Source organism: Vombatus ursinus, unplaced genomic scaffold (assembly GCF_900497805.2).
Source record: "Vombatus ursinus unplaced genomic scaffold, bare-nosed wombat genome assembly UNPS02000580.1, whole genome shotgun sequence".
Lineage (NCBI taxonomy): Eukaryota > Metazoa > Chordata > Mammalia > Diprotodontia > Vombatidae > Vombatus > Vombatus ursinus.
Genome location: NW_020940358.1, coordinates 23,415,290 through 23,442,058, shown reverse-complemented (window position 1 = coordinate 23,442,058; position 26,769 = coordinate 23,415,290). Strand labels below are relative to the sequence as shown.

Genomic DNA, 26,769 nt, shown 5'->3' with positions numbered 1-26,769 from the left:
TAGTACCCTACTTCCTAATCTGCCTTATATTTAAATGCTTTGTATTTATTTGTGTTTATTCTCTTTATATTTATTTTGCATATACATATACATATCTATATATCTATATATATATATAAATTGTCTCCTGTATAGAATGGAAACTCCTCAAGTTGTCACATTAATAAACCTTCATTGAGTGTTAACTGTGCTAAGCACTGGGAATACAAATGTAAGCAGAAAAACAGTTCGTGCCTCAAGGATCTTACATTCTTATATTGTTTCATTTATTTATTTTATTTTTAATTTATGGAATAAAACAAGTATTTCCATAACATAGTATAATAAAAAAGATGATTGCACATAAAACTGCAAATGTATTATGTACAACTTGCTATTTCTTTCAAATCTATACTTTTTTTCTTCTCCCCCTCCCAGGGCTACCATTAGACACAAATAGGTATATATGTGTGTGTGTGTGTGTGTGTGTGTGTGTGTGTGTGTGTGTAAATTGTTCTATACATACTTCTATTTATCAGTTCTTTCTTCATCTGTCCTTTATAGTTAATTTGGGTATTTATAACAGTCAAAATGACTTACTCAAAGTTATTCTTAAAATATTATTGCTGTTACTGTATACAGTGTTCTCTTGGTTCTGCTCATTTCTCTCCATTACTTTGTGCAAGTTTTTCCATGTTTTTCTAAGATTATTGAGCTCGTTATTTCTTAGGAGCTTTCTTTCTAATGGAGGAAATAACCCATAAAAAGGAACCCAAAAAATGAAGTCCCTGTGTGTGGGGATGGTGGCAAAATCTGGAGACTCAAGAATGAAACTAGCGGAGGAGCAAAAGATGACCAAGCTGGGCACTGCCTCAAAATGGAAGTTCTGGAAGAAACTTACCAGTGGAAGCAGTGGGGCACAGAGGTGGAGGGATCATCCAGGGTGAGGAGGGAGGTGAGGGGAGATATAGTGGCAAAGTCCATAGAGCCATAGCATTACGCCATCATTACCTCCACGTAAAGTGTGGCAGATGGTAGAAATAATAATTCTAAAAACAAAACTGGCATATCTGTAGTACTTCACAGTTTTCAAAACATTTTCCATCCCTTATCCCATTTGATACTCACCATAGTTCTATGGGGTAGTCAAGATTGGGGTTCTTTTCTTTTCTCTTCTCTCTCTCTCTCTCTCTTTTAAAGATATGGATTACAGGACTACAGACTTAGATTTGGAAACAACTTTAGAAATGATTTAGTCTAATCCTCTTATTTTACAGATGAGGAAACTGAGGCCCCAAAAGGATAAAGTGACTTATTCAAGTTCACATTGGTAGCAACTAGCAGAGCTGGTATTCACACACAAATCCTCTGGCTGCAAATCCAGAACTCTTTCCATATTACCTGAATTATCAGAATGATCTGACCAACTCTTTATAGGAGAAACCTTCTTCCTTGTGAGCTCCCCAAAGAAATGAACAAAGTACACAGAAGACTCCAAAGAGATAGTCGATTGATTGATTGATTAGCTGACAGCTAAATGAGAGCAAAATTCTTGGGAAGGGACCCTGGAGGGATCAGTACTTGAGCAGGAGAAGATGCAGAAAACGGACATAGAGTTTGTTAAGGGCCTTCCTTGCTCTGTTCTTAGCTGTTGGTCTCTGTCTACGTTTCGGCTTCTCCCCTGGAGAGTTTATGCCATGCTATTCCTCCCTGTTACCTCTGTGTCCTCAACCAATGTTTTACCCAGACTGTGTGCCGGTCGCGCCGTGCACTCTCCTCCTATAAGGAGCAGGCTGGACTATTTTTCCTTCAAATATGCCCTGGAATCTCCCAACTCAAAGTTTTTGCTCACACTGTTCACAATGCCTGGAATGCCCTATCATTCCCATCCTTGTCCCCTCAAGGCTCTATCCTGAGCCGTCTTCTCTTCGCCCTCAACACTGTTTTGCTTTGTGATCTCACCGGTTCCCATGGATTCAGTTATCATTTCTATGTAGATAATTCCTAGATCTGCTTCTCCAGTTCTGACCTCATTTTTGTCCTCCAGTCTCACATCTCCAACTGCTTATTAACCATCTCAAACTAGATGTCTTATAAACATCCTAAACTCATTATGTCCAAAACTGAACTCATCATCTTTTCCCTAAAATCCTTCCCTCTTCCTAATTTTCCTATTACTTTCGAGGGTACCACCATGTACCCAGTTATTGAGGCTCAAAACATGGGTGTATCTTCAACTTTTACTTTCTCTCAGCCTCATATCTGAAACCAGTTAAGTCTTATCAATTCTCCCTTCCTAACATCTCTCACATTTACTCCATCTCTCCACTGCTGCTGCTGCTGCCAGCCTGCTACAGTTCCTCATCACCTCACTTCTGCACTACTGCAGTAGGATTCTGGTTGGTTTCCTTGCCTCACTCCTGTCCATTCTCCATCTAGCTATCAGACAGATCTTTCAAAAGCACAAGACTGACCATGTCACTAGCAGAGCTGAGATTCAGACACTCTGACTGCAGGTCCAGAACTCTTTCTGTCATCCGAATTATCAGAATCATCTGACCTAGCACTCAACTCACCTCTTCTCTTCGTAGAAAAAAACCTTCTTCCTTGTGGTCTCCCCACAAGATGAAGAAGGTACACAAAAGCTCTAAAGAGCTTCTTGCTGATGACGACGTCAGTCCTCTATTCAGTAAACTCCAGTGGCTAGCTATCAGGTAGCAAATCATCTCGTCGGTGTTTTCTTTCTTTCTTTCTTTCAAATGGGATTAAGTGACTTGCCCCAGAGTCACACAGCTAGTAAGTGTTATGTATCTGAGGTCAGATTTGAACTCAGGTCCTTCTGACTCCAGGGCCAGTGCTCTATTTATTGTGCCACCTAGCTGCCCCCCCCCCACCCTTAGGGTTTTCTTAAACCTTATTTACCCCCATGTACTTGGTGATTCAGTGACACTGGTCTCCTTGCTGCTCCTTGAACAAGAACCCCATCTTCTGACTCTGGGCATTTTCACTGGCTATCCCCTATGTCTTGAACTCTCTGCCCCCTCATTTCTAGCCACTGGCTTCCCTGACTTCCTTTAAGTCCCAGTTAAAATTTCACCTTCTACAGGAAGTCTTTCTCTATCCCCTTCAATTTTAGTGTCTTTTCCAGAGATTATATTTTATTATATATATTTATATAAATTTATATAAATATATTACATATTACTTGTATATTTATTTTATATTATATACTATTTATATCAATTTATATAAAATATTTATAAAATAAATATTTTATTTATTTTATATATATATATGTAACATGTATATCTATCTTGTCTGTATGTAGTTGTTTGCTTGTTGTCTCTCCATTAGACTGTGAGTTTCTTGAGAGCAGGGACCTTTTAAAATTTCTTTGTATCCCCAGCATTTGGCACAGTACCTGACACACTGTAGACTTTTTTTGGAGACAATTGGGGCTAAGTGACTTGCCCATAAGTGTTTGGTGTCAGATTTGAACTCAGGTTCTCCTGACTCCAGGGCCAGGGCCGGTACTCTAGCTACTGTGCCACCTATACGCTGCAGACTTTTAATTAATTCTTGTTGACCTCTCCAAAAGGTTTTAGAGAGCCTTTAGAGTCCAAATCAAATGTTATCTCCCACATGAAACTTTCTCTCATTTCTCTGATAGATAACAGCTTTCTCCCTGGACCTCACATAATACTTTGTAACTAGCAAATGTACTTATCATATATTATTTATTGTAATAATTTCTGTTCATATATTATCCCCTAACTGGACCGCAGATTCCATGAGATCAGTAAGTATCTATGTTCCTTTAACTTTATGTTGCTGTGGTTGTTATTCCATCTTTTAAGTCATGTCAGACTCTCCATGACCCCATTTAGGGTTTTCTTGGAAAAGATACTGGAGTGGTTTGCCATTTCTTTCTCTGGCTCATTTTAAAGATGACAAAACTGAGGGAAACAGGATTGAATGACTTGTCCAGGGTCACACAGCTAGTAATTGTCTAAGGCTGCATTTGAACTCAGGTCCTCCTGTCTCCAGAGACAGCACTCTATCTGCTTCGCCACTTAGCTGCCCCACTTTAACTTTATAGTTTCTCCCAACAGCTAACACAGGATTCTTCAAATAATAGATATGTAACAAATGTTTGTTGAAACAATATTAAGAGGTTATGTGGTGTAGTGGGAAGAATTCTGAATTTGAAGTCAGAAGATCTGGGTTTGAGGCCTGGTTCTGCCACTTGTAAACTGTGTGACAATTTCTCTCCCGGTTTCCTTAGTTGTAAAATGGGGACATGTTCTACCTATCTCAAAGGCTTGCTGTGAGGCTTAAAGGGTTTTGTAAATGTTACTGGGTTATAGAGAAGTGAGCTATGATTGAGTTGGGCATTTCCTCAGTCTCCCCCATGGGCCCTGATTCACTGCATTGGCCCCTTTTTAGGGTTAGGCTACCGATCCCTGGTTCGCACCACCTGTCTCCTCCCAACCCCACAGCATTCCTGTCCACTAGCGTCCTTCATGGCCACCATATCTGGCGCCGGGTGTCCTTTCTTGGTCCCCATCCTGCCCTCCCTACCCTGCCCAGGGTATTTCTGTCCCCATGCCTCTCCCTCCCGCCCCAGACTCAGTATACTATTCTGAGCCCCCTGTCCCTGGGACAGTGTGTTCCACCCGCTCTGACTGGAGTTGCTTGGCATTTGTGACTGTCAGGCTATCTGGAGGGAGCCAGGGGCTAAGTGCCCAGGAACTGGGAATGAGGCTGGCAGCCAGTTAGCTGCTGGGTCTCTTGGAACATCACCAGCGTTGGTCCTCTTACTCCCTGCACCAGGCTGCGTCCTGAGCTGTTAAAATGACCTGCTGTGCCAGGGTTCCCATGGACACCTCTGGACCTTGGGGCTCTTTCACCTCTTGGTGAGCTGAGTTACCTGACAGCTCTGGGGTTACTAAAATATCATAGGATTATAGGTATATAGGTATAGTTGGATGGACTTTAGAGATCAATTAGCCTAACCCTGTCATTTTACAGATGAGGAAACTGAGGTTCAAAGTGGGGAAGGTGATTTGCCAAGCACACAGCTATTTAGTGGATTCAAACCCAAGTTTTCTAATTCCAAATCTAGTTCTTTCTTTACTATATCACACTGCCCCTTCCCATCTCCTCACCTAGAGTAAGGGCCCTTGGACCTAAAGAGAGAGAGAAACAGAGAGACAGAGAGACAGAGAGAGACAGAGAGAGGAAGAGGGAGAGACTGACCTTTACAGAGCAGGTTGGAAGCAAGGCTTAAGGGCTTAGTTCCTGATGGGAAGTTTAGGCTTCTTCTGTAATCTTCCTTAGAGAAAGGTCTCACAGGACATATACCACCTTGGGGTTTTAGATTGGGGAGGGCCTACCTGTTCTATATGTCGAACTGAGTGCTTCTAACAACAACCACTACCACTACAAATGGAGCTTGAGGGGAAGACAGCATAGACTCCTCCCCATGTCCATCTTTTGAATAGTCTTAGTGATAATAATAATATTCTTCTTAATAATAATAATAGTAGTAGTAGTAATAGTAGTAGTAGTAATCATAACATCTGCCTCTATCCATAAGGATGGCTATCCTCACCGATCATCAGCTAGGCCCACATGTTGGTGTTTTTCCAGCTGTGGAGTTGGGCTTCATTAAGTCATTCACACTCTCTCATTCGTTTGTGGCTTCGTGATACTAATTTATAAGATGGTTAAAATGCATTAGGAACATGTCAATCCTTCCTTCAAAATGAATCTGTCAATGTGATGTCATTAACCTAAATTCTAACCCCTGAGCAAAGATGGATTTCATAGGCATCCATAGCAGTGCTACAAGGAGAGGTGGAATGAGGTCCTGGGGTCCTCCTAGGTAACAGAGGGGTACAGAAAAAGGCCATCACTCTAGGGGAAGGGAGTGGCCAGCTGGACTGTGTCTGGGAAAGGGGATCTAGCTTTCATACAGATGCCCTAGAGAGACATTCAGCTTAGGAAGGAGGTCAAAAAGCTCTTCAGCTGTTCCCCTCTGTGATGGTTTATCTGGCCCGTTGGCCAGGGGAAGGCTGGGAGTAAGGGCCTGGGGAGGGGAGTGAGACCGCTCCTCTCCCAGGATGCCTTCCTGACCTGGCAGAAAGGGTGAGAACATGAACTCAGTGCTGGCAGAGGCATGGGAGATGAGCAATGCTCATCCCAGAGACTCAAAGCCTACCACAGTCCTTTAGGCCTAGAATACCCTATCCCTACCTCTCTGTCCCTACTACCTGTTCAATCCTAAAATCCTACACACCCCTTAAAGCCCAGCCCTAACACTACTTCCTCCAGAAAGCCTTCCCCAATTCCCACCTCCTTCCTGTACTTTTCATATATTATCTATTACAGATTTTAATCATTTATGAATGTCTTATCCTCTACTAGACCATAAGCTTCGTGAAAATAAGAACTGCTCCTTATTGAAACTGTGTAACTCCCCCTCCCTAGCACAGGGCACTGAACATAGTAGGTGTTTAAAAAAGATTTGTTGCAGTTTTTTGGAGAGGTCAGAGTGACACAGGGCCTGGGATAGTTACTTTGGGGCTAATAATTACTGCCCCTTCCCCAGTGAATATTTCTGGAAAATGTCAATAGAAATCAGAGTGCCCTGCCTCCACTTCCCCAGCCTTTCAGATCTGGTGAAGGGTGTGTGTTTATGTATACATGTGAGTACGTGTGTATGTGTGTGTGCATGCGTGCGTGTGTGTGTGGTGGGGTGTGTGGTGTGAGAAGAGGAACAGGAGGACTTCCAGTTTTCGGGTGGAGGCAAGGGGAGCTGCAAAGCTAGAATACGTACATATTCAATTTGTCTTCTTTCTCTCTCTCCTCCTCTTCCGTTTGTTCCTCTTCCTTCTCTTGCCTTCATCTCTCCACCTCTCTCTCATCTCCCATCCTTTCCTTTCCCTTTCCCTGTACAACAGGTACCAAGCATATGGTTTTGCATTACTCTACCTCAAACTCACCAACCTTTACTTGAGCATGAATTCCTGGTGTAGGGAAAAAAAAACTCTAGATTTGGGGTTTGAAGACTTGAATTCCAATCCCAGTTCTTATATTTACTAACTAGGTGAACTCAGACAATTTACTTTCTCTCTCTGAGTCTCAGTTTGCCTATTTGTAAGATGGGGGTAATAATAGTTGCACTCCTCCCTTAAGAGCTATGAAAAGAAGTGCTTTGTGAACCTTTAAAGCATAAAAACCTGAGATAATATTATCTACAAGACACCTGACAAGTGGTCACCTGGCCTTGGAGACCTCTAGTGATAAGAAACTCACTTCTTTCTAAGGCGGCCCCTGGTAAAAATTTCAACCACAATCTTTTCTCTTCTAGAGACCTTCTGAGTTCCTCAAATCTAAGCCTGTAGATTGTGTCTCCTTAGTTTCTATTCCAGGCTAGGCAGAGGATTTATAGAATGTTTGAAGAGGTTAGACAAACTCTGACAAAATGGCCTAAGAGGGACTAGTCTGATACCATTGGTAGTGCTGGAAAAGGGATTCCTTTTCTATTCATTCATTTATTCAGCAAACATATTTTAAATTCTTCTTATTATTTATAGACTACTCCAGAATAGTTCTAGGCTCTGGAGGAAATACACATTTAGATGAGGCATGGTCTCTCCTCACCTGGGACTTACAATATAGTAGGGAGATAGTTACAGATTATAGTTATCTGTATAGTATATTACATTCTAACATGATAATATATTGTATTATGGTTATTTGTATAGTATATACTTTTATATTTATATAATTAGGTAGCACAATGGCTAAAGAATGCTGGTCCTGGAGTCAGGAAGACTCATCTTCCTGAGTTCAAATCTGGCCTCAGACACTTACTAGCTGTGTGACCCTGAGGAAGTCACTTAACCCTGTTTGCCTCTGTTTCCTCCTCTGTAAAATAGGTTGGAGAAGAAAATGGCAAAACTACTCCAATATCTCTGCCAAGAAAAACCCAAATGGGGTCATGAAGAGTCACGTACAACTGAAAACGACTCAACAACAACAATAATATATAATAGTGTATAATGTGCAGAGCTATGAGGAGAATCTCGTGTGGTTTGAGAGAAAAGACCATTACTGGCTTGGTGGCATAAGGGAAGGCTTAATAAAGGGGGTGGCATTCAAGCTGGCCTTGAGGATAGTTTAGCAGGCAAAGAGCTAAAAGGAGGACATTTCAAGAACAGGGAAAATTGTGTGAACAAAGGTAAGGAGCTGGGAGATTAGCATGTGTTCAGGAAGGCAGAGAGTTGTGAAGTTTGAATAGAGAAGAATAGCATGCCTGTAGGGAAGAAATATGAAATAACATGGGAGACAATCATAATATGAAATAATAGGGGAAAGACAGGTTGATGTTAGATTGCAGAAGGCTTTGAATGCCAGGCAAACAAGGCTGAACTTTATTTGGGATGTAGTATTGTTGTTGTTCAGTCATTTCAGTCACGTCTGACTCTTCGTGACCCCATTTGGGGTTTTCTTGGCAGAGATACTGGAGTGGTTTGCAATTCCTTCTTCAGCTCATTTTAGATGAGGAAACTGAAGCGAACAGGGTTAAGTGACTTGCCCAGGTAATAGCTAATAAGTGTCTGAGGCCAGATTTGAACTCAGGAAGATGAGTCTTCCTAACTCTCTATCCACTGCGCCATCTAGCTGCCTGTGGGAGGTAATTGGGAACCTCTAAAAGTTTTTGAGGAGTGATAAAAGCAGATCTATATCTGAAATCTAATATCATGCATCATGTATCCAGATTTGGAAGAGAACTTACTGGTCATTTGGTGTCACTCCCTCATTCAACAGATAAGGAAACTGAGGCCCCTTGCCCAAGGTCAGAAAGGTAGCCAGAGCTGGGAACTGAATTCAGATTTTGTGACTATAAGTTCTGTATTCTTTTCACTATGGCATTGTTCTGTCAGCAGCGTAAAGGACAAAACAGAGGGGAGAAAGACCCTCTAAGAGGCGGGAAGACCTCTCTTAGGCCTAATGCTCACTGGGCAATAGTTAGAACAGAGGCCTTTACTCCATTCCTTGAGGAACCTATTCCCCCTTCACTTCCCATTCTCTCCTCCCACCTACCCTTGCTCTGGATGGACTGTGACTATTACACTGATAAGGAAGTTGTGGCATCTTGTGTGGTGGTACCAGCACTGAGATGGGAGTCAGGAGATCTGGTTCCCTGCCTTTATTTTGCCACCAACTTGTATGACCTTGAGCAAGTTACTTCTTTCATCTGGACTTCAGTCTCTGCCTCTGCAAAACGAGGGGGTTGGTTTAGATAATGTCCATGACCATTTAGCTCTAAGATCCTATGACTTTATGATTCATCCCATGGGTCTCTGCAAGGGGAGTGACTTGTTGGAGCAAAGATCTGGCCATGCCAGAGACATTTGTTGTACTTAGTCACCCTCTTCTTCACCCTTGGCCCCAACTGTCCTCTACCCATGCTGCCTATACTTTTCAATGAAAAGGGAACTTAAGGAGAGGGCAATATAATTAACTCTGAATAAATCACTAATGGGGAATTTTATTCTCCACAAAGCACTACACTGACATTTTATTGTGGCACAGAGGTGACCCTTGGTTCTCAAAGGCTATCTTTGGAAGGCCTTACCATACAGAAGGGCTTCCAGTGCTGTCCTAGCAGTAAATTGTGCCTGCTTTCCTAGGTTTCTAGGTCCTAGATTAGCTAAGGGTGAAGAAGGTCAGCATTAGTAGGCTGGTCTCTTGGTGATGAGCTGGCCATAGGTATCATGGAACAAAGGAAAAGTACAAAATGACCCTCAAAACTGTGTAGGCTTCTTCTTCTGCAGAGATGGTGGAAGAGTTATAGATAGAAGGATGTCGGGTATTAAGAATGGCCCTGTTTTCAGACTTATTGATCGACATTAACTTAGCTCTTCGTATTCTTGTCCAATGACCAACGAGTTGATATACAACTGAAGGAAATGAATTATATCAATCTGGACATTCTCACCAATATGTGAAACCAGAAAACAGAAGGAAATTGAAGGTAGATGATATGGTGGCTCACAGGTTTTCCTTGGAAAATCAAATTAAAAAGTTGGTGGAGTTGGTTTTATCATGTGTTCAAAGACAGCAAGAAATATCTTTTCACAAGACATTTGGCTATCTTGTATTGCAGTACTCATGAAAAGTGTTTACAAAAAGGCCCCCATGAAAACAATAGCAGTTTATGTACCAATATCTATTGCAGAGGACTCTGTAAAATCCTCCAGATTAAATCAACATATACTTTGATAGTCAGTGACCTCAATGAAAAAGTGGGAATAGGTGAGTATGATGAAAAATATGTTGGGGACTATGGTTCAGGGTTCAGGAATGAGAGAAGCCTCATGCCTATGCTTCATGAATACTATTTTTGAGAAAAGAATCCGAAGGAGCTGGGTTAGTTGGGGATTGGATGATATCACAGAAAATGAAACTGGTTATATTTTAGCAGACAGGAAATAACTTGTTACTGATGTGGGAGTCATTCTTGAAGAGGTTGTCTATGTATAGTCAGACAACTGACTTGTTGGAGCAAAGATCAAAATTAACACAAAAGTAAAAGAAAGAACAAAAAAGAATAAAAAGGTAGGCCACACAATTATAACAACTCCAACCTAACCAACGTAAACAAATTACAAACTACGAAAAGCAGAAAATATGAGGCAAGCAACATTATCACTAATTCTATCAATTTCAAACAGGAGTTTAACCAATGAAATCAATTGCTACAATAAGAAGGCTAAAGAGCCTAAAAATTGCCTCATCCAGCAAGTACTCAACTTACCTCCCAAGTAGAGAAATAGGCAAACAAAGGTAATACCTGTTTATAACACAATTTTATTCATAAAATTTACAGAGAAGGATATTTTTGCTGGCTGTCTCCCATGCCTAGTACTCTCTCCTTTCTCATTTCTGCCTCCTAACTTCCCTGGCTTCCTTCAAGTCTCTTCTAAAGTCCTACTTTCTGCAAGAAGCATTTCTCAGTCCTCACTAGTCTTCCCTCTGAGATTCCTCCCAATTAATCCTGTTCTATATCGTATTTGTACATAGTTGTTTGCTTGTTATTGCCCCCCCTTAGAGAGTGAGCTCCTTGAGAGCAGGGACTGTTTTTTTACCTTTCTTTGTATCCCCAGGGCTTAGCACAGAGTCTGGCACATAGAGAGCACTAAGTAAATTCTACTTGTTTGATTGACTGACTTTTCTGTCTCAAAAAACAAAGAAAAGTAGAGAGGGAAAACCAGTTTAAAGAAAGCTTGTCCAAAGACCTAACTAAGAAAAGGCATTACAAGACATTTAAGGATGAAATTGGAAAGAGGACAGTGACAAAAGATGGAAAATATCTGCAGAGGTTTTGATAATATGCTATTTTCACCATTAAACACAATATAGTTGCTCAATTAGACTCTAACATCACTGGCCTACATATACTTATAGAGGAACCAACACTGTAGAAAATAAAGATGAGTAAACGAGTTCTAGAACGAGTATACACAGAGGAGCTTTGTGCTAGAGATGACACCATTTTGAGGCGAGAGGCTGATTTTCAAGGTATCTGAAAGAAGGGAAGATAACAAAAGTATGGGCAAAACCTAAGAGCTTATTTTTACCCAAAAAAAGATAAATAAAAGAAAATCAACAACTATCAACTATATGCCTGTTTTCCAACTGTATAATTTTTAAATATTTTTTGTTTCAACTATATAATTTTTTTGTGAGAATCATGTATATATGAGTTTAGGGCTTCCTTGATAAGGATATTAGAAGAGATCAGTCAGGCTTTTTACAAGCAATATTCTATAGTAGAATGCATCTTTACCCTCATACAATTGACTGATAGATGAAAAGAACACAAGATTCCACTGATTGTTTATTGACTATAAAAAAGCAGAAGTGTGAAGAAGACAGCTGGGTTGCTCAATGGATAGAATGCTGAGCCTAGAATCAGGAAGACCTGAGTTCTAATACGGCCTTAGACACTCGCTAGCTGTGTGACCCTAGGCAAGTCACTTAACCTCTGTTTGCCTTAATCCACTGGAGAAGGAAATGTCAAACCTCTCCAGTAATTTTGCCAAGAATACTGTCATGGACAGTATGGTCCACAGGGTCATGAAGAGTTGGACACAACTGAAAAACAACAACAAGAGGTGTGAAGGACACCATCAAAGAAATATGTGAATGAGAAAGAAGATGGGCTGGTCCCAAGATAAAAGATAGAGCATTTATTAAGTGCTCACTATGTGCTAGGCACCATGTTGGAGATATAACAAGAAAACAAAATGGTTTCTGCTCTCATGGAGTTTACATTCTCATAAGGAAGACAAAACATGAAGGAGAGCTGGAAGTTGGGGAGGGGATGATGGTAAAGAAGGAAAGGGATGAGGGATGGAGGGTACCCACACTAGGGCTAGGTAGCAGATATAGGGACAGAAAAGACCCAAGAGCTAGACGTAAAATGAGCAGCATGGTTGGGGCTCCTCAAGATATGGTGGCCTCAGGCAAGGACTCATCACTCCATGTAAAGTCCTCCTTAGGTGGGCAAAGCAGCTGGTGTGGAGGTAGAGTAGGCCAGAGGATGAGCCGGAAGTGAAGAGAGCAAGGATGATACATGGAGAGCTCACATACTCCACTGGCACCTTCCTGATGTTAGAAGAAAGTGAAGAAGACCCTCAGTACATTTAGTGGACCCCCGTAGCAAATTATGCCAAAGTGTGGATGGGGGCTGCATGGGCTGAACAGCTACATGGCTGAATTAAAAGGAATACCCCTGTTGATATATTGGAGAGAATTTCATGTATGAGTCGATGGAATAATTTTGGGAGCGAGGGATTGCCCGGAGGTCCAGTTCCAGCCAGCCTCTTTCAGGAAGTCTTCTTTACCTGTACCTTGGCTGCTCTCTCACTCCTCAGGTTACAGAATCACAGAATGCCCCACCTGGTAGGGCCCTGAGAGAGGGAGTTCAATTCCCCCTTTTCACAGATGATTCCTAGGTCAGTAAAGCCCTCCTCTCTCTTTACATACCACCTTGTTCTGTACTCCTCTAATGCTCTTGTCATGTAATATTGTGCACTCTAGAGTTATATGGATTTGTGTCTTATCACTCTAGGCTCTCAGCTTCATGTGATAAGGGACTGTTTAATCTAACCTTTGAATCTGCCCAATATCAAGCACAATGCTCTATAAACTATAGGTGTTTAATAACAGTTGCTGTTACACATGGGGAGAACCAGAGATGGAAAGGGCTGGAGGGAAAGCCCAAGATTTCACAACTAGTTGATTGCAGAGCCAGGATTCAGTCTCTAGATTTTTTTTGTTCCCCTGCCCTTCCCACTCTCCTCTCCCCCACCCTACCCCATCAGGGAGAGCACGTAGTTAAGAACCTCTGTCCAAAGAGCAGTCCAGGAACCAGTGATGAGACTGCTGGGCTTGTTGGCTCCTTCTGAGCCTCCTTTGCCTCTCAGAGGGACTTCCTGTTCTCTAGGGCTATCAGGTAATAGCCAGCCTCTCTACCCCTTCCTTCCTTACCACCCTATTCTTTCATCTTCTCTGGATTGTATTTGTCTCCTTATATTATCAACTGAGATAATGTATCTAAAAGTGCTTTGCAAACTTCAAAGTGCTATATAAATGTATTATTATAATTATCAGCCACCCATCAGACCTGAATATGTCCCTTCTGGAGTCCTTATGGGCAAGTCCCAAGCTCCTGAAGTTTTCCCATCTGTCTGGTAGCCTCAGATTCTTCTCATCTGGCCTGAGATTATCTAACACCAAATATGTGGAAATGCCTTTTGGCTCACAGAATATACCATAGAACAGGAGAAAGAGCTCCATATTTGTATGAATGAATAAAAAGCATTTACTAAGTACGTATTGTGTACAAGTCACTGTGCTGAGTGCTGGGAAAACAAATAAAGCAAGACAGTCTTAGCTCTCAAGGAGCTCACATTGTAATGGGGAAAAATACACAATGGAGATTTTAATTATAGGGCAAAAGGATAGGCCCAGTGGTCCTTAAGGCACAGGAGTAAAGCAGAGGTAATACATCTATTGAAATTTCATTTCCATTAATAGAATCACATCTGTTTCTGATGTTGAACCATTTGTAACAAAGTTCTGGTGCATTCCCAGACCACCTGAGTTGGTGTCTGTCCATGTGGAGAGTCTGGGAGCTTCTTCAAGGAAAATAGTGAGGATTAGATTATGCATGGCCATCCTGTATTGGCCAGCTATGTGGCTGGGAGGGGCCTCTTTTCCATTGGCTGCGTGGCCAGAACTGTCTGTGTCTTGGAAACACAAATAGAATACCATCCAGGTGTTGACACAATCCAGGACTTTGGCTGTATTTGCATATGAGGGAGCAAGGTGACTCCTCTGCTTTCCCCTCCCCCCACAGTCTGAGGCGGTATAGGGGGCATAATACTCCTGAGGTGTCAGGAAAAAAGGTTTGTAGTTTGTTCTTGCTATATCTTTGATGTAAATATTCTTTCTTAAAAGCTACCCAAAGTTAGTGCTTAAATGGAATTGGAGTGTTAGTCACTGGGCCTTGTAAAGTGAAGAGAACATAGATAGTTGGGGCTTGAACCAATAGCAGAAAAAATTGACTCCACAGAGTTCTCTGGTACCATGATGAGGGAAATGTGGGCCCAGAGCCAACCATATTACATGTTGGAACTTGTCTGGGATAAACTTTGGCCCTTCACATTTTCAAGAACCCCTCGAGAGATTCTCTGCCTTAGACTTTAAGTTTCAGATACTCTAGTTTTCAAGATCCAAGGAAATTGGCAAAAAAAACCCAAAACGAACAAAAAAACCCAAAACTTTTTTGTCTGTAATTGTCCAGCCAAAATCAATCATATTATGCATTTAACAGTGCTAAGGACTTTGGTGCTGAGAACTTTCTTTTCTGTGTCTTTAGCAGCTATGGCTGCTGAGGAGGTGTGGGCTGCAGCCCCTACAGAAGCAGACGTCAGGTCTCATTTCTACAAAGATTACTTCCCTCCACGATGATGGCCATAGGAGGTTAGGGGGAAAAATAAGGCTGGTGGCCTGGAAGGGGCTGCTACCCTTTCCTGGGGTTGATAGTGGTGTTGGTAGTGGGCTCTTTCGTCACAAGGGGCAGATTGGAAGTAGGGCAGAATCAGAAGACCCTGAGTTCTAATGGTGACTCTATTATTTGCCACTTGTGTGATCTTGGGTCAGTTATGCTTACATTCTGGGCCTCCGCTTTCCCACCTCTAACACAAGTGGATTTGGTTTAGATGATCTCTGAGTGTCTCCTCTGTCTGTCAAAGAGTACCACCTATGTCACCTGTGACTGGAAGAAGAGTAAGGGGATTAAAATATGACATGGGAGAGCGAGAGATAGGGACTTTGCTCCTTTGTCCCCATTATGGTGAATTAGTAGGACTGTGTAGGCCTGCTGGACTGCCTGATTGGCTGTCCAGCAGCCCCAAAGTATGCTTGCCTCCTGTGCTAGAGCCACAACACAGGAGGTCGCTGTGAATTTGGAAGGCAGTGTGGGAGAGTTGGCTTTCACCAGAATATCAGTGTTGCCACAATGGTAACTCCAAGTCCAATTGCCTTCTAAGGGGAGCTTATGAAATATTGTGAGAACCTTAAATGCTTTCTGTATGTGTTTATGGGCCCAGTGAGTCCTCTGGAGCCTTCTGCATGTGCTCTGGCATGAAATAAAGACTGTCCTCTACCTGATATGCATTTGTTACCTTAAGGGCTTCTATAGGAATTGGGGAACCTATTACCCACATTTAGGGAAATTCAGACATGAATTATACTTGTTGTACTTGGAAATATCCCAGAACAAGTTCTGGGTCAGGGATAGATAAGTAATCTTTTAGGGCTGTACCCAAGATCAAATGTGGTCTGAGTGAGCCCAGTGGCCCTGGGGCATAAGCTCTCATCCTACAATAGAAGACTCCGGGGAAAGAAGCCAAGGCATCTGGATCCACTGTCAGTTATAAGAATGACTCTGACCTCAGCTCTCAACCCTTGGGTAAGTGCTGGGTCCTACTGACCTTGGGTCGGTCAGGCTGGGTCAGGAACACCTCCCTACTTCATCCTGTGCCTCATCCTCCAACCTTTCCCTACTGTCACAGTACCTAAAATTCCACCAGTAGAGCTTTATTCCTTTGGAAAAAATCATTGTCCTCTCTTATAATCTGGAAACCACCAACTGCTTGAGTGGAATAAAGCATTAAGATGTTATCAAGCTTTAATGCCCAAGTAGGAATTCTCATCTGCAGGAAACTTGGAACAGGTTTAAAAGGGGAAATAGGATAAGGGTAATAAAATTATAATATAATAATACAATAGTTCACAGTTATACATTATTTTCTTCACAACAACTCTATGGTAATGTAGGCACTATTTAACATTATCACCATTTTTATACATAAAGAAACCGAGGTTTGGGGGGAGGGTTGAAAATAGTTTTTCTATATTGCTTAGGATTTACAAAGGGCAACAACCCTGTGAGGTAAGTAGTGTAAGTATTATTATCTAGTGTCATTTTACAGATGAGGAAACTGAGTCCAAGAACAGCTAACTGATTTGTTCAAGGTCATACACCTGCTAAGTGGTGGCAGGAATCCAGGTCTTTCTATGCTAAGTTCAGCAGAGTTCCCACAGTGAGGGGGGATACCAGCCAGATGTTTGACATTCTGAGAATAAGCTTGAGTGGGGATCCAGAAGAACATGAAAGCCCAAGAATCTGGTGGGGGGGGGAAGGGGAGAGAAGGGTGGCCCTAAAAGGATAATGGAAGAGCTTCCAGAAAAACTCCATCTACTTCAGTTTTGTTGAGGGTTTCCCCAGTGTGACTGGTTATTAAGCCCTAGACTATTAAAAGGCAAATTAAGGCCAAACAAGGTGAAAAAGAACAATTTCTGTAATAAGATTTCACAAGGAACAGATAGTTAAAAATAACAGCTTCCATGTCTATGGCGATTTAAGTTGTACAAAGGTCCAAAGAGATCAAGCGATTTGCTTAGGGTCACAGAGCTAATAAGTGTCAGAGCTAGGACTTATACCCAGGTGTTTTGCATTTTTTTTTCACTCTGGGTGCATTTTAATTCCTAATGAAAGTCTGCTTTTGTTTATTTTGGAATGCAAGAATACCAATGAGAAAGATGAAAAATGACAATGACATAAAACTTGAATATTTAAGGAAATTATTTGCTTTGATAATATTCTCAGGAGAAAGGCAGAAGGTATGAGGGATCTTAGAATCACAGATTGGGAGAGAGAATGGATCTCAGAGGCTATGGAGTCTAACCCCCTCATTTTACAGGTGAGGAAAATGAGGTACAGAGAGGATGTGACTCAACCAAGGTCATACATCTAGAAATTATCTGAAGTATGATTTGAACCCAAGTCTTCCTGACTTCAAATCCAGTGGCCTATCCACTATGACATGCTACCTCCAGAAAGGAGAGAGGGTGGTCATAAGGGGAAAGGAAGACATGGATTCCTTTTGTGAGATGTGTGGTCACCCAGCACATGAGAAACAGTATGACCAGTTTGACTCCTCTTGAGATCCTGCCTTCTTTTCGTCTCCTTTTTTTTTTTTTGAGCTTATTTTTATTTTTTTATGCATTTTGAATTTAAATACAAAAAGACAAAAAAGGAACATTTCCATGTACACAGAACAACATAAAGAGAGGATTCAATATATAACCATGAATTTCCATTTTAGACTCTTCATTTTTTTTGAAAAAACTATGTAATAAATACTATACATTGATTTCAAAGCTACCCTGCTTTTCTGTGCTTCCTTTTAAGTTTTCTTTTGTTCTCTCCTGTGTACTTTTTTTCTCCCTCCCTCCCCACCCCACCCTAGAGAAGGTTATAGTTGAACACAAATATATGTGTAGATATATATATATATATATGTAACACACACACACACACACACACACACACACACACATATATATGTAAAACCATACTATACATATTCCTATTTGTCAATTCTTTCTCTCCAGGTGGATAGCATCTTCCTTCATAGGTCCTTTACAGTTGGTTTGAGTATTTATGATACTCAAGATGAATTAGTCATTCAAAATTGTTCTTAGGACAAAATTTCAGTTACAATGTATGACATTCATTTGGCATTGCTCATTTCACTTTCATTATTTCATCTTTTCAATGGTTCCCTACTATTTTCCTGAATCAAGTTGAAACTCTTTGGCTTGGCCTTCAAGGTTCTTTATAGCCCAGTTCTATCCTATTTCTTCAACCTTATCCTTATCCATTAATGAAAACAAAACAAGGCTGGATGGTGTATTCTATTTGTGTTTCCAAGACATGTCCATGGATATGCCAGGCTCATTTGTGACTCTAGGGTTTTGCTTGGAACGTCTTGGAATGTCCTCTTCTCTACTGATTCCAATGTTACCTGGCCATCAAGTCCCAGCCCAAATCCCATCTGCTCCAGGAAGCATTCATTGACTAGCTCAGCCTACAGCTCCCTCTTCTGAGCTCTTCCAGTTTCACTGCCCATACTCAATTTAGCACTTTAAAACATTAGACTGGGGCATCTAGGTGGTGCAGTAGATAAAGTACCAGCCCTGGATTCAGGAGGACCTGAGTTCAAATGTGACCTCAGACACACTTAACACTTACTAGCTGTGTGACCCTGGGCAAGTCTCTTAACCCCATTGCCTAGCCAAAAAAACCCAAAACCAAAAAACGAACAAAAAAAAAAAGCATTAGACTTATGACACACTGTCTGTAGCACATTGCCTATGAAGAATTACATAAGATAAGTGGTATAAAAGACATCATCTGAGAAGTGTATGACCGGAAAAGAGGGTGGACTGGTCATGCGGAAAGAGTGAGGGATGACAGATGGACAGCCTTTGTGCTCTACTCCTATTGGCTCAATCAACATCAAGACAACTCCAGGAAGGTCCCTAGCAGGTAAGGGGACCCCATGTGAGCTTTATTGTCCATGGATGGTAGTTACATAAGACAAGAAGGCAAGAATAGGTTTCCATTTGCATCTTTGGAGGGAGTACTGACCTCAATAAGATCACCAATACATTGGAGAATCAAGGTGTATGTACCCTGTCTGGTAGGGTTCTCCTTTCTGTGTGAGCCTTGCCTCTCCAACTAGACTGTAAGCTCCCTATGGGCAGGGATCTAGTCTCTCTCCCCTACAGGATGGAAATTTGAAAGGCACTTAATTCATTAAATGGATAATTGTCTGACACTGGAAGGAATCCTTGAACAATGTTTGGAGAATGGGGTCATTGCCATCTCAGAAGACACTGAAGAGAATAGGCTAATATCAGATACTCAGGACCTTTAGGAAATCAGGCATAGTTTAAAAGAAATCAGGCAAAGGAAAGAGCCATTCGTCTAGGATCTAAACTTGCACTTATCATTTTGCTTAGGGTTTCTGTACTTAGCTGACATGGGTCCCACTCTTGGCATCTTTTTAGTATAGTTGTGTAGGGAGCAAGAAGAAGTTGAGTAAGGGTAAAGAGGTAGAGAAGATAATTAACTTAATGATACATTATCTGGTAGTGTTATTTCATGCAAGTGTGGCCTGTGTCCTCCTCTTGACTATGAGCTTCTTTAGGCCAGGGCCAGTTTTTTAATTTCAAGGCCAGACACATGGAAGGTGATTAACAACAAACAAGGTGATGTTACTGAGTCTCACTGAATTCAGTCTGATAGAAGTTCCCTAAGGTTCCTCCAAACTCTGACATTCTATCTAAATTATATGTTCTAAGGTTCCTCCCAGCTTTGATACTCTCTATTCTAAAATCCTCCCCAGTCCTAACATTCTATATGATACATTCTAAAGTCTTTCCTAGATCTGACATTCTATATTATATATTCTAAGGCCCCTCTCAACTCTGACAGTCAGCATTTCTAGCTCCTTTCCAGCTCTGAAGTTCTATTCCCTCTGTTCTAAGGTTTCTCACATCTATGGCCTATGTTATAAGTATAACAAGGGGACAATGAGGTCCCCATCCCAGAAGTATGTAAATGTTTGCTGAGGCTGCCTCCGTGCATAATGGAGGGCCCTGCTGTCTACTTCGAAGTATGCAAGCATATTCTGTTATGGTTTTCTATCCACTGACTGCGTGAGGAGAAAAGACTTTTTGATTGGCTGCTGAAGCAGCAACTTGACCTCTCTTTGGTCCTGTGTGTGAGAAGGAGAAATTTCTATAGGCCTCAGGGTGGAGGAGGGGCCAGCAGCCCTCTCTCACCTGGAGGTGTCATGAAGTCATGCTGTTTTTCTATCTCTGTGGTGACTATTCTTTCTTTCTTGTTCTTAGGTGACTGATTATTGAATATGTCTACAACTCTGTGAGCTTTGAAAGGTCAGAGGAGTGAGCTGCCAGAAGTCCAGGAATCAGACACCACATGGCAGGATAGTCCTGAGAAGTGACCTGCTTGCCCAAGGCCCACAACATATAACCCTGAGATGCCGTGTCTGCTACATTTAGATGTAAACTTGGTAGGGCAAGTATTTTATAGAAACTGCTCTGAGCCCAGTGTCCCCAGAGGATAGCATGCCTTTGGGTGTTGGGGGAAATGGTTTGTAACTTCTGTTCTGCTCTGTCTTTTTCCTTTGTAAAGCTAATTAGTGTTAATTGGCTAAATGATATTGGAGTGTTACTCATTGGATCAATGATATTAGAGAGTTGCTAACTATAACTGGTGACTAATATTGCATGAATGCAACACTAGAATGGGGGTTAGAATCAATAGCATCACAGGAAAAACCCTATAACCCCTTAGGAGTATCCTTAGAATGCCGAGCAGAAGTTATAGCCAGTCCTCTGGGAATCTGACTGATTTATCAGTGTATGTAAGAGGTGGGATAAGAATGTCTAAAGCTTATATAGGCTACATAAGCCCCTCTCTGCTCAAATGTCCTATATTTTATGTTCTAACGGTCCTTCTGTCTCTGACATTACCTGTTCCATAGTCTAAGGTCCCTCTCTACTCTGACATTCTGTATTCTATAGGCCGTTCCAGGTTGGATATTCTATGATTCAATGCTTAAAAGAGGGATTGGGAAGGATAAACAATGATTAAAAAACAATTTGTAGGGGGCAGCTAGGTGGCGCAGTGGATAGAGCATCGGCCCTGAAGTCAGGAGTACCTGAGTTCAAATCCAGCCTCAGACCAAACACTTGACACTTACTAGCTGTGTGACCCTGGGCAAGTCACTTAACCCCAATTGCCCAAAAAATACAAACAAAACAAAAAAAACAATTTATAGAATCAAAAAGAAACATCTAGCTGTCTAGGGCAAATGCTGAATTGGGGTAGGAAGACAGACTAATGGAGGTCTCTTTCAACCCTAAGATTCAACCAAATAGGTTTGTTTTGCTCAGAGGGCCAGGGCAGGCTTACCAGCCTCTTCCCCAGTCCATATGGCTATAGGCAAATTTGGTGAATACAGGTATACCAGGGGGAAAGGGTCGTCTGGGTGAATAGGGACTGATCTCCCTGCATTTTTCCACCCTCATCCCCTGTATCTTAACTACCAGGAGAAGATGCAATGCTGCTTCTTAGCTTTAAAGACAGACATGTCTGGTGGTAGAAAGAGATCTGAGTGCAGGTCTGACCATATTACCCTCTATTCAACTCCAGCTCCCTCCAGAATAAAATATATTGGCTTTTTTTTTTCTTTTGAGGCAACCAGGGTTAAGTAACTTGCCCAGGGTCACACAGCTAGTGAGTGTCTGAGGTTGGATTTGAACTCACATCCTCGTGCCTCCAGGCCCCAGCACTTTATCCACTGTACCTGCCTCTCTATTTGGCTTTTCAAAATCTGTGCCCTTCCTACTTTTCCAGTCTTTTCACACCTCACTCCCCTCTTTGATCCAGTGATACTGGCCTTATTGCCATTTCTCAACTCCATTTCCTAGCTCTTTACATTTCTGCACGCTGTTCCCCACATCTGGAACGCTCTCCCTCCTTATTTCCACCTCCTGGCTTCCTTCGCGTCTCAGCTAAAAGCCCACCTTCTATAAGAAGCCTCTCTTGATCCCCTTTCATACCGGTGCCTTCCCTCTGATGTTTATCTCCAGTTTATACTGTCTCTATCTTGTATTCATTTAGTTGTCTGCATGGGTATTCCCCATTAGGTTCTGAGCTCCTTGAGAACAAGATCCCTGTTTTTGCCTTTCTTTGTAGACCTCGGCTTAGCATTGTGCCTGGTCCACAGTAGATGCTTAATAAAATGCTTGTTGACTTGACTTGTTGACTCTATCTGTGTGATCTCCCAGGCAAATTGTTTTCCTTATCATAGCCTCAGTTTCCTCATCTGGTAGATGGGAGTGATAATAACAACTACCTATTTTCCATGGTTGTTTTGAAGAAAGCATTCTTTATACTTTAGAGAGTTTATAGAAAGGTAAAATGTCATTCCAGGATCTACAGTTTGAAGAAATCTTAAAGGTTATCTAATTCACTTCTATTGTGGTTTTTTTTTGGCTAGGCAATGGTGTTAAGTGACTTGTCCAGGGTCACACAGCTAGTAAGTGTCAAGTGTCTGAAGCTGGATTTGAACTCAGGTCCTCCTGACTCCAGGGCCAGTGCTGTATTCACTGTGCCACCCAGCTGCCCTTACCTCTGTTGTTTTACAGATGAGGCGACTGAGCCCCAGAAAGGAAGAGCAGCAGAGGAAGCATTTGAACTCAAGTCTTCTCTCTTCAGGTTCAGTGACCTTTGCCTCTTGTTACATTGTTGTTTGTCCATCATTCTTGAAGAAGACCATGACACCAGGGAGGTGATTCCATAACATGCAAGTGAATTGGATTTAAGTGAGGCAGGGCTGTGCAAAGTCACCAGCCTCACTATCTCCTCTGGAGCCATCTGGGTCCAGTGGCAAGATATAGATCAGGAAGACTGGAGGTGGCCCAGGATGCAGTGGGAGACCTTGGCTTTTTTAAGCTAAAGTCTTTCCCAGGTCTCAGTTTGACTGAGGCAACGCCCATTCAATGAGTAAGGCTAGGTAAGAAGAGAAATTCCCTTGCTATGTAGCCCCACTAGGAATAGCCTTAGTCTGAGGACCCTTTTATCTCCCTTCCTTATGGCCCTGAGTTCTGGGCCTTTTGCCACTGACCCACAAAGGGGGCAACAACAACCTTGTGACAAGGACAGCCCTGACCCATTCTCCCTCCTCATCTCCCACTCAAAGGGCCCTGAGAAAAAGGCTCTTCAAGGCCTGTTGGAAAGAAGAGTAAAGATGAGATTATTCAGAGAGGGGTGGGGTGGGGTGGGGTGGGGTGGCCAAGGCCCTTTTAAAAAGCTGCCACTATGAAGGGTGAGGGAGTTGGGGGTGGTGGCAGGAGAGGACCGACACCCCATGTGACTTTCCCAAGGCTTTGCTTATGCAACTGGCAGCCTGCTCCCTGGGCTGATCAAGCTCCAGCCGCCTGTGTGCCTCCCTCCCTCCCTGCAGGCCTCTCGGCAGGCCTGCCTGCCTGCCTGCCTGACTGCCCACCCCGAAGACCAGCCACATTTGTGGCTGGGGAGCCATTTCTGGGCCCTCTATTACACAATCCTCACACCCACCGTTCTGATACCCAGCCTGCGCGCGCACGTACAGCCTCACACCCACAGCTCTGACCCACATAGTCCTGACCCTTAATACACATGGCCCTGATACACCCAGAGCCTTGACATGCCAGGCCCCGCCCCCCCCCCCCCACTGTGACGCAGGCAGCCCAAGGAACGCGCATGCGAGCACGCACACACACGCACACACACACACACACACACACACACACATACACACACACACCCTATGCCGCTATGATACAGTCAACCCCAACAGGACACTTAACACAAAAATATACCTCAAGACATTCCCACCATCACCACCATCACCAAAACCATCACCACATTTAATTCAATACAGCAAACATTAAGTATCTACTACGTACAAGGCACTGGGTATGGTGTGTGCTAGGGTTTGGGGCTGTCTCGAAATTGAAATCTCTTTGTGATTGGGGCAAAAGGCCTTGTCCTCAAAGAGTTTACAGTCTTCTGGAAGGATACAACATGTACCTCCAGAAAGCATAGCATAAGGAAAATGGAAGAAAAGGGCACAAACAACTGAAAAGGGAGGAGGGATTGAAATCAGGGAAAGCTTCCTGGAGGAGGTAGCATTTGAGTTGAGTCCTGAAGGAATACAAAGATTCTGAGAAAGGAAAATGAGGATAGACTATTTTCCAGGCCTTAGGACATCTTACCTAGTGTGAATGCACAGAAGTGGAAGATGGGGAACAGTTAGAAAGTCAGTTTAACTTGAACATTTTGTTGTATGAAATAAGGCTGAAATGGTAGGTGAGAGCCAGATGGTGGAGGCCTTAACACCCTCCTGGAGGCATTAGGGAGGCATCGAAGGTTTTGAGTTTTTTGTTTTTTTTTTTTTGGGGGGGGGGGGGGGGGATATGACATGATCAGACATGTGCTTTGGGAAGATTCTTGCGGTAGTTGTGTGGAACATAGACTGAAGAAAAGTAACACGGGAAGCAAAGAGACCAGGTAGGAGGCTTCTCACCAAGTCACTGGAGGAAGGAGGAGATACATGTGGACAACATTGTGAAGGCAGAATCAGTAAGACTCAGCACCTGATTGGCTAGGGAGGGTGGGGAAGGAGGAATAGTCATGGGCTACTCTGAGGTGGCAAGCCTGGATGAACGGGGCATGGTGATGCCACATGCTTCTGACATACACACACACCCGACTGACACACACCTGGGTAGTATACGTAGCCCTGGCACACCACACTGCAGAAGCCTCTGATAGACAGACATACCAAAGTCCGTCTGTCTGTCTGTGTCTCTCTTTTTCTCATTCTTTTTGTTTCTTGACCTCTCATTCTCTCCCTTCCTTTCTCATTCTCTCTCCCTTTCTCTCATATTTTTTCTCTTTTGCTCTCTCCCTGTCTTTCTCATCTTTTCTTTCCTTTTCTCCTTCCACCTCTTTCTCTTTCTCTTACACACACATACGCAGAGTCCAGACTTAGACCACTCTGTCACACACACACACACACACACACACACGAACACACACGTGTGCACACACCCCTCTTCTAGTTTCACTGTCCCCACTCCTTCTTCTTCTCTCTCCCTATCTCTGTTCCTCTGCCTCAATGCCAATTTCTCAGGTTGAATCATGTGTTTCCCAAGGCCACCTCCTTGTCATCCAAGCGAAGGCCGTAGCCAGTTGACTTCATAAGCTCATAGGCTCCAGAGCTAGAAGGACCTTGGAGAACATCTTGTCCACACCCCCTCATTTTCCAAGGGCTCAGAGAGGGGGAAGGATCTGTTTCTCAGATAATTATCTTGTTTATTTCTTACTGGAACTTAAAACAGAGGAGAGTAATATTCTGTCCATTTTGCTGAGGGGGACACTGAGTCCTAGTGATGTGAATTGACCTCACACAGCTCGATGGCAAAAAGAATCAGAAGTCAGGCCTCCTCCTAATTTGCAGCCAGTTCTATTTTCTTCTCTAGTCCCCTATCACTAGGCTGTTCTAGGACAGGCTCTAATGTCACTTTAGTTTGGGCCTAGGGTTTGAAGGACAGAGAAATAATAATGCATTAAGATTTACAAAGTGCTTCCCCTACAATGACCTTCTGAGGTAGAAAGTGCAGGGATGCCTATTTTACAGATGGAGAAGCTGAGACAGGGAGTGGAGGCATTTACTTCTCCAAGGTCACATGGCTAGTTAGTTAGAGTCAATACCAGCATCTGAACCCACGTCCAGTGCTGTTTCCATCATACCAGGCTCTGAGTGAGGCAGACACACAGAGGCTCTCAGCCTGAATACCTGCTGGGCCTTTCCATGAAAATGCCACTGGTTGATATGACCATGGGCCAGATGAGGCCTATGCTGATTTGGGCTGGGGCAGACTCACCCCACCCTGAGGATACGCTCCTCCAAGAACCAGACTCACAAGCTTGGCACGACCATTTATTTACTTTGAAATTCCCAGGACTCCCGAGGGGCCTGCTGAGTGTTGGCACCCTCCACCCTCTCACCAAGACCCAGTTGCCCTCCACCACCTGCTCATGCTTAAACCTGTCTACATAATTAAAAAAAACCCCAGCCTTGGATTCTTCCCTTTTTCATTCATTGCCTTCTCTGCTCCCCAAATCAGTCTGTTTCTGTTTTATTTTTATTGCTCCAGAAATGAGTCACTAGCTTATTTGACTTAATTTCATTGCAATTGTTATCTTTTCATTCTTGTTTTTTTCCACTCTGTTACTCACAAGACCGCAAAACATAAACAGGACACTGAGGCTCACATCATTGCTGCAGTTTGGGTCTCCGAGGCCCCAAAGTTGGTCCTCGGGGGAGATAATAGTCTGGTAGGGTAAAGGAGCACTTGACATGGAGTCAAGAGATCTGGGTTCATTTCCTGATTCTGGCATTTGCTATGTATGTGACCATGAGCAAGTCCCTTCCCTTCTCTGACCCTCAGTTTCCTCATCTATAAAACGGGATAAAATGTACCCTAACTTCCTCTCAAAGTTGTTATGAAGAAAATGCTTTGTAAATTCTAAAGTATTAGAGAAATGAGACTTAGTTTTGTCTCATTCTTCAACCTATAACTTGAGGGCATAACATGGTTCTCTTTGCCAGGTTTGGATGGCCCTGTGGGCCACTTGGATTGGAAGATAAGTTGAGTTCTCCAGCCCATCCCACTCAATGGAACCACCAAGGAGAGGAATGGAGCGCTGAA

The 26,769-nt window shown here is 42.8% G+C and overlaps 1 long non-coding RNA gene across 1 annotated transcript; it reads left to right on the top strand.

Annotated features, from left to right (window-relative positions):
* The first annotated feature begins 18,865 nt into the window (after nt 1-18,865).
* Nucleotides 18,866-22,789, top strand: LOC114035128. The gene is made up of 3 exons (XR_003568194.1): nt 18,866-18,961; nt 20,332-20,513; nt 22,657-22,789. It is a non-coding gene; the product is annotated as an uncharacterized LOC114035128 (long non-coding RNA).
* The last annotated feature ends 3,980 nt before the right edge of the window (nt 22,790-26,769 follow it).